This window comes from Montipora foliosa, chromosome 6 (assembly GCF_036669935.1).
Source record: "Montipora foliosa isolate CH-2021 chromosome 6, ASM3666993v2, whole genome shotgun sequence".
In the NCBI taxonomy this organism is placed as follows: Eukaryota; Metazoa; Cnidaria; class Anthozoa; order Scleractinia; family Acroporidae; genus Montipora; species Montipora foliosa.
Window position 1 is genome coordinate 42,626,693 of NC_090874.1, and position 7,500 is coordinate 42,634,192.

Consider the following 7,500-nt stretch of genomic DNA (forward strand, 5'->3'; position numbering starts at 1 on the left):
CAGGCACAGTTGGCTTGCTTTTTAACTATTTTAGCTGAAATTTTCTGTGCTTGTTTCTGAAGTGATGTTCTATGCAATGAATTATGGATTTCTCAATTAGTTGCAAACTGTTACTGTTGCCATGGAAACATGGATACCACGCCTTTTGTGCTGCGAATGTCGAAGAAACAAAAAATCAGTAATTCATTGCAGAGAACATTACATTATGAATGTGTACAGCAATTTTTAAGTCAATTGAGTTAAAAGTCTTCAAGAAATCAGTGTTTTAAAATAAGAGCCCATGATTTGTTTACAAGGGTTGCTATGGTGATAATTGGTTGCCAGGACATCAAAAGTACCTAAATTAATACTGCTGTTGACATTGCATGCATCTGCCAAGTTTTATTATGTTTGGCCAATTTGAAAATAAATTATCAGTTTTTATCTGATTCCACTGATTTAGGGTTAACTGCCTCCTTAAGAGTTTAGCTGCCTCACATTTACCCTATATATTAGAGCCACTGGAAACTGACGAAAGATTTCTCAAAGAGATAAATCAAATATTTTATGATTTTTTATGGAATAACAAAGGAGATAAGATTAAACGTAGTGTTTTGATTAACAGTTATGATAAAGGGGGGCTCAAAATGATCGACATCTTCTCGTACAATAAATCCCTTAAATTAGCTTAGGTAAAAAAGTATCTTGATGCGGAAAATATGGGAAAATGGAAACTCTTCTTTGGGGAAGAACTCTAGAAATATGGTGGAAAGCTTCTTTTCAGTGGTAACCTCAATAAAAAGGATACTATGGAGATATCTGATGTAAACAACACCCTAATCCGAGAAATTCTGAGTATTTGGGCAGAAGTTAATTTCGAAGGGTCGGTCAAATCGCAGAATCTGTTTTTGGAACAACCTCTATGGCACAACTCATTAATTAAAGTAGGGAACAAACCTATTTTTTACAACTGAAAAGCTAATTTTGAAAGGCATTTCTAAGGTTAAACACATAATGAGGGACTACAACAAGTTTTTCTCTTTAGCCGAGGTATCGAATATCTACAACATACAAATACAACCATTAACCTTCTTTGGACTCGTATCTTCAGTCTATTAAGAACTCCTGTGACAAAAGAAGCAAGTGAAACAAGACACGAGGATTTCTATAGTTCTTTTATTAAAAGACGAAAGGCCAACAAACTGGTTTATAAAAAGCTCATATCTGTAAAAGCTAATAACCCTGAAAAAAGCCAAATAAAATGGGACCCAAACTGTGAATCTGAAAATTGCCATAAACCTGACTGGAGAAACGCCTATAAACTAGCTTTTCGTTGCACCAAGAGCACTAAATTGTCTAACTTTCATTATAGGTTCTTACATAGAATATTACCGACGAATTGTTTTTTGACAAAAATTGGCCTTAAAAATAATTCTAACTGTACCTTTTGCGGAGATTTCCTGGAAGAACTTTATCATCTCTTCTGGAATTGTAAAAAGTCCTCTTGTTTTTGGGATGATTTATTACTGTGGTTGAAAGAGAAAGCCATCATATCAGATATTTACCAAAAGAGTATGACTGTCTTATTAGGATTGAAACCAGAAAGCTCTTCACGTCATAATGTTTTAATCAATTTCTGTTTCCTAATTGCCAAGTTCTTCATTTGGCGCTGTAAAATGAGGGAAACCCTTCCAAACATTAAAGGTTTTCTTCCCCTACTGTCTTTTCAATATAGGATCGAATCGTACACCTCCACCAAGGAGAATAAGAAATGGGATCCTTTCACAGAACTTTTAGAGTAAAGTAAGACAGAAAAGTTAGTCTCGCAGTATCCCTTTTCCCCTCCACATTGAGCGACAATCAAACAAATAGATATACGTTTAAGTAAATATACTTGTAACAGTTCCGCCTTACCGTAATATAAGATATCAATGCACTTTTCAGACATATTATATTTAGCTGCCATATACCTGTAATTTCTGTACTCTCTATTTCTGTTCACTGGTTTGTTTTATTTTGGAAAAAAAAAACAAAAAAAAAACAGAACATTCACCCGGTCCGATCAGACACCATGAAGCTTAACGATATCAATACCCCAAGATGTCACTGTCGACAGTTCCTACCTTATTTAGACACTTTCATTTTGTAGCAGTTAAAAATATGCCAGAAATGGCTTGTTGTATTCTTTTCTAGAAAATCAGCGTTTCTGTTCGCCACTACTTGAAAATAAGCCAGCACTTCATCAAGGGAATTTTAAGGTTGGATCTCAGCTCGAACGGAGAAAATTGCAGTTTTTAAGATATTAGGGCCGTTTATACGAGAGAAAATAAGCCGCGGCTAACTCTGGCCGCGGCTTACGTAAGCCGCGAAAGGAACCGTTTATACGAGTATAAACTCCCCGGCTAGGATAAGCCGCGCCTTGAGAAAGCCGTGAACGTAGATTTTGCACCATTTATACGGGGTGTTCGCGGCTTACGTAAGCCGCGGCCAGAGTTAGCCGCGGCTTATTTTCTCTCGTATAAACGGCCCTAATATCTCTAAATGGGAGCAGGTTAAACTTTTTCCAACTTGTAACAATTGACTAGAAAGTGTTTTTAAGGATGGAGAGGGATTGCTAAGGCGCTTGTTTAACATGACATTACTATGTCAAACTGTAAGGTCATTGGCGGTTAATTTTTATAATTGGAAATGAGAGGATTGGTCAGAGAGCGAGTTTCAATCGAGTGCCGTAAAACCAAAACCAAAGTAATTACTTTGGCCAATCAAAAAGGACGGAGACGATCCAGTAAACCAAACAAAACTCGAAGTAATCACACGTAGCCGACACAAAGCGCGGGAAAATCAGCACGCGCGAGCCACGACTGGTTTTGGTTTCACTTCTGATTGGTTGAAAAAAGAGCGCGATTACCTTGAACCAATCACTAAGTGAAGTAATGCAAAACCAAAGCAATTGGTATCGTGAAGTCACGGGTTCAAACCCCGTTGAAGTCCTGAATTGTTCAGGCTTCTTTACGCAATTGCAAAAATTGCGTTCATAACTGCGAGGATCATAGCTTCACTTGATTTCATATCCGCACTTCATATACGATCCATTTCATATATCATTTCATCGTTGGCTAATTACTTTCCACACTCAATTGAAAACCGCTCTAAGGTCTGAGGTAAAGATGCCGCTCTGTTTGGTCATTACAGCAACACCGTAGGCAAAAATAGGAGAGCAGTATGGGTATTTTATGGATAATTTGTAGGATCTAAATAACAGACATTTCAGAGATTAGAATTAATGAACTCAGCTCACCTGTGATCTTTTGTGTTTGCTTTATCTACAGACACATATTAAAACTTCTATGCAGTGGAAAAATTCAATTATATTTCGTCCTTGGGAAGTAAGTCTTAACTTTCCAAGGAAGAAATATAATTGAATTTTTTCACTCCTTAGATTAAATGAAACGCATTTTTAGTAAAATCCAGCTGTTTTAGAAAGAAAAAAAAATACAAATAAGGACTAACAACGTTAACGTCCCATGCACAGAAGGAAATAGTTGGCTATTTTGTTTGTTCACGGTTCAAAGAAAGCTTCAGGAAGGGGGATCTCACTATACTGGAATTATACGGGGAAGCTCAAGGGTGTTGGTATATCACTTTTCGTTTCATTTCATTTATTTGATTTCAAAAGACACCAACATTTTTAATCAAAACTGGGATATGAATTTTTACCACAATACCATGCGAACCAAACACAGCCCACTAGGTACAAAGAAAGCCATATTTTGCAATATTTGTCCTTGTACTAACGACATTGTGTATACTAGATTTCAAGATTGTAGAACATAAAATTTTGCTTTACGTTTTTATGAGCCTTGTTAAGGTTTTCATGCACTAAGACTTATGGGTAAATATACTAGCTGCCCTCTTTTTTCTTTCAACGAAGGATTCGACACTTTTAGTCATATAGTAGAGCAGACATCTAAGTAACCTTGTTGTGGAGCACGCTAATCACACGCATCCAAATCGTGCCGTAGCTTCATTTAATTCCACTTAATACGAAGATTGAACACGGTAACTGAAATAACAAAATGAAAACACGTGAATGAACAGAAAATAACTAACAGCGCCGAACATGAAGAATGCAGGAAAACGGCAAAGCGAAATAAGCAAGGAAACCTACAAGACGAATGTGACGAACCCCAAAACCAGAGACGAACTGTAAACTGGAGCAATTCCAAAACAAGGCGAAGTACACTGAACACGAAGCTATGAAACAAATTCTGGCGCATAAAAGCTGAAATACAGCTATAAGTCAGTAAAAAGATTTATGAATTATTCTTAGAAGCAGCTAATCTTGCAAAGAACGCATTAATCCTAACAGGAGCAGCTCCTTACTTTGTAAACGATATGGGCCTTGAGCAACATTATAAATTTGTATATTCAGAAAGAAAACGGCTAGGTCTGCCTCAGATCCTTCAAACGTGTGTACACAGAAAGGTTGATGATGGTTACTAGTAATTGCCTTTTGTCTTACCAATCAAAACGTCAGTTTACAAGCCCTGGTATAGGGGCCATGGGACCAGTTTCTACGTTTGGTATGTTTGTGTAACTAAGATATCTGGGACCAAACGAACCTCACTGTTATCAAAGTTATCAGTCTTTGGCGCCTTACAAGAAAAAGCTCTTAAAGTGCCTATCACCTCAACGCACTTTTTCACTTTGTTATTCTCCGAAATCGTCCCAAATACATCGTGTTGTTTTTAGAACCTTTTGATTGAAATTTCACCTTTTTATTGACTTTCAAAGACGGGAAAAGTGATCATAATCTGATCCATAACCGAGCAATGAAGGAGAATGGGTTCGATACCGGGTTGACGTCACAAATTAATTTGCATTGAGATATAGTTCTTTGAAAACAGCGATGGAAATCAACCCGGTATCGAACCCATTCCCCTTCATTGCTCGGTTATTAATCACGGAATGATCACTTTTCCCGTTTTTTAAAGCCAATGAAAGAGCGAAATTTCAATCTAAATGTTCTAAAAACAACACGATGTATTTGTGATGATTTCTGAGAATAAATATAGTGGAAAAGTGTGTTGAGGTGATAGGCACTTTAAGTGAATAAAGTCAAGAAGCGTCTGAAGTGGAAACACAAAACGGACGTATTTTCTTGAAGGAAGCTAAAAAGTCCAGGCCTATATCTTTCGACTTTCGCGAAGACTAAGTAGAATCTCAGCGTACTCGCCGCTAGTACTTTCCGCAGATATATTCCAGTCTTGTTTGGAAAGTCATTACATGAGAAGCTAAAGATAAGTAGGCTCCATATGTTTGCTACTCGGTTTTTTAGTGTAGTTGTAACGCTGTTTTAATTTGTACGCACATTTTTCCATGTCTTAATGCCTGATAATTCAAGTAGCTTGCTTTCACTTCTGCCCTTTCAAGACTTGAACACAAATGATTTTCTCGAAATTACAGGCTTCTGGGTTTATCAGGAAAGTTTATTAGTAAAATCGACTCCCAGCCTATTTCATCCGGCTGTGGTGCTGTGCTCCGAGGTCATACATAGGTCATATTCAGGGGCCGAGCGCCCAGCCGGCAGCACAGCTCCTTCGGTCCGACCTCGTCCAGCCGCGCCCTTAGCAATTCAGTCTCCAACTGCGAGTAAGGGCGTTTAGCAGGTCAGGCATTCATCAGTCTGCTGATCGGCTATCTGAAAGATTAGATCTGTATCAAGATATAATGGAATCCGCAGACATAGTAGATCTGCTGAAATGTTTGTGGGAAGCCTACACTGAATCTACCTATTTTACAAGGTAGACTGTTTTATTATGCAGCCAAAAAAACAAACTTTCTTTGCTTCACTGTAATACTCGAAATCTGGGGGAAAATATATCCGGAATGGCAGAATTACCCAGAATTCTTTTAGGCCACGAAGGAGGCAACTTGACTGGCCCTCATCAAATGGCTAAAGCGCGGCCTGTAGCCAGATATTAAAGAGTAACCCTGGTGTGTGCTGTTAACGTAGACTTTTGATTTCTGAAGAAGTTTTTACTCGCAACAAGAAAAGAAAACTGGAAAACTCGCAACAAAGTAGTGCTTTTTTCCCCGTAGCAAAAGAACTGGCCTTTCGTAATTTCTTGTCAAGCAAAGGGTATAATGTAAATAAGAGAATACTGAGATTTATATTTGCAAATTACCTGTCCTTTTATTACTTAAGTCAAACTCTACATCTCTATGCAATAAGCGCATTCAAAATCTTCTCATGCATGATCTTGGTGGAAATTACATTCTGTCCTTCAATAAACCTAAAACAACCAGTTATGGTCTTAGTTCTTTTTCTAACGTATCAGCTAAGTTGCGAAATGCGCTACCTAATTTTATCCGTTCCACTGAGTTTACTGGGTTTAAAGGAGAATCGAGGGTCGCATTTTGTACAGCGGCTTTTCTTGTTAATTAATATATCTTCAAATATTGTGTATTTAGTTATGTACCTGTATATGCTATGTACTTTTATTGTAAATGTAATGTCTCGAAGATATTAGCTCTTGTAGTTATTCTGAAATTCGAGATGAAATAAAGTTTATGCATGCTTGCATGTATGTATGTGTGATACCTTTAGCAGGGCGCATGCGCACACTTTGTAATCTGCGACTTCTTTGCTTACCATATGACAGAGAAAATGACTTTTCCGTTAAATATATAAGCCATCTAATTCTTACGCTTTATTGACAAGGGCGGTTTGGAGCTGTGAGTAGGCGTGGGATTTGTCACATGTGGTTTAGGGGCCAACATATCTCTGCCTCATTGCCGTGCCGGGAGGCAAGGTCGGTAGCAGAAAGCAGCGAAGGGCCAACTGCGTCCAAAAGCGATTGCACGGACTGAAATCCCGGGATGACTCGTTTGGTACGACGCTCCAGCGCCGGTGTCTGGAGGTACTGCGTTTTTCTCTCTTGCTCAAACATTCCGTCAGCGCATGCGCAAATGTTCTGGCTCTTCGATACCTAGCTTACCAAAAAAAACGTTTATTACATGACATTTTACAAACATTGAAATCTTCTCCGGACATTGTAGCCATTTCCAAAGCTAAAAGAAATGAAAGTAGATGCTTAAATTGAAATATTCCAGGATATGGTTTTATTAACACAAACTCAAAAACTCAAGCAGGAGGCGTTGGCCTTTATCTCTCTAATGAGTTAGTATTCAGCAGGAGGTGCGGCGATCTCGATATTTCGTCTGATGGAATTGAGTCATGCTGGGTTGAGCTAACACAACAAAAGCATGTCGTTATTGGCTGTGTGTACAGACATCCAAATGGAGACCGTATATTTTGCCATGAATATCTTAAAAAAGCATTTGGAGTGTTTGAATAGAAAGGGACGTGAAGTTCTGATCTTTGGGGACATAAACGAGAATTTGATCAGGTACAATGATAATAAGCAAACGCATGAATATTTGGATATGCCCGTTATTGCTAAAGCTAGTGGAATAACAGATCATACCTCCTCTCTTATCGATCATATATATACGAAT

At 38.1% G+C, this 7,500-nt stretch overlaps 1 protein-coding gene and 1 pseudogene across 1 annotated transcript in view; one reads left to right on the top strand and one right to left on the bottom strand.

The window, feature by feature from the left end:
- Positions 1-461, top strand: part of LOC138009098 (uncharacterized) — a 1,164-nt pseudogene extending 703 nt beyond the window's left edge.
- Positions 462-6,983: 6,522 nt separating this feature from the next.
- Positions 6,984-7,500, bottom strand: part of LOC138007414 (RYamide receptor-like) — a 6,902-nt gene continuing 6,385 nt past the window's right edge. Inside the window, exon 2 of the mRNA XM_068854308.1 lies at positions 6,984-7,500. This exon is cut by the window's right edge and continues 1,258 nt beyond it. The gene's annotated coding sequence lies outside the window, so the exon portion shown is untranslated.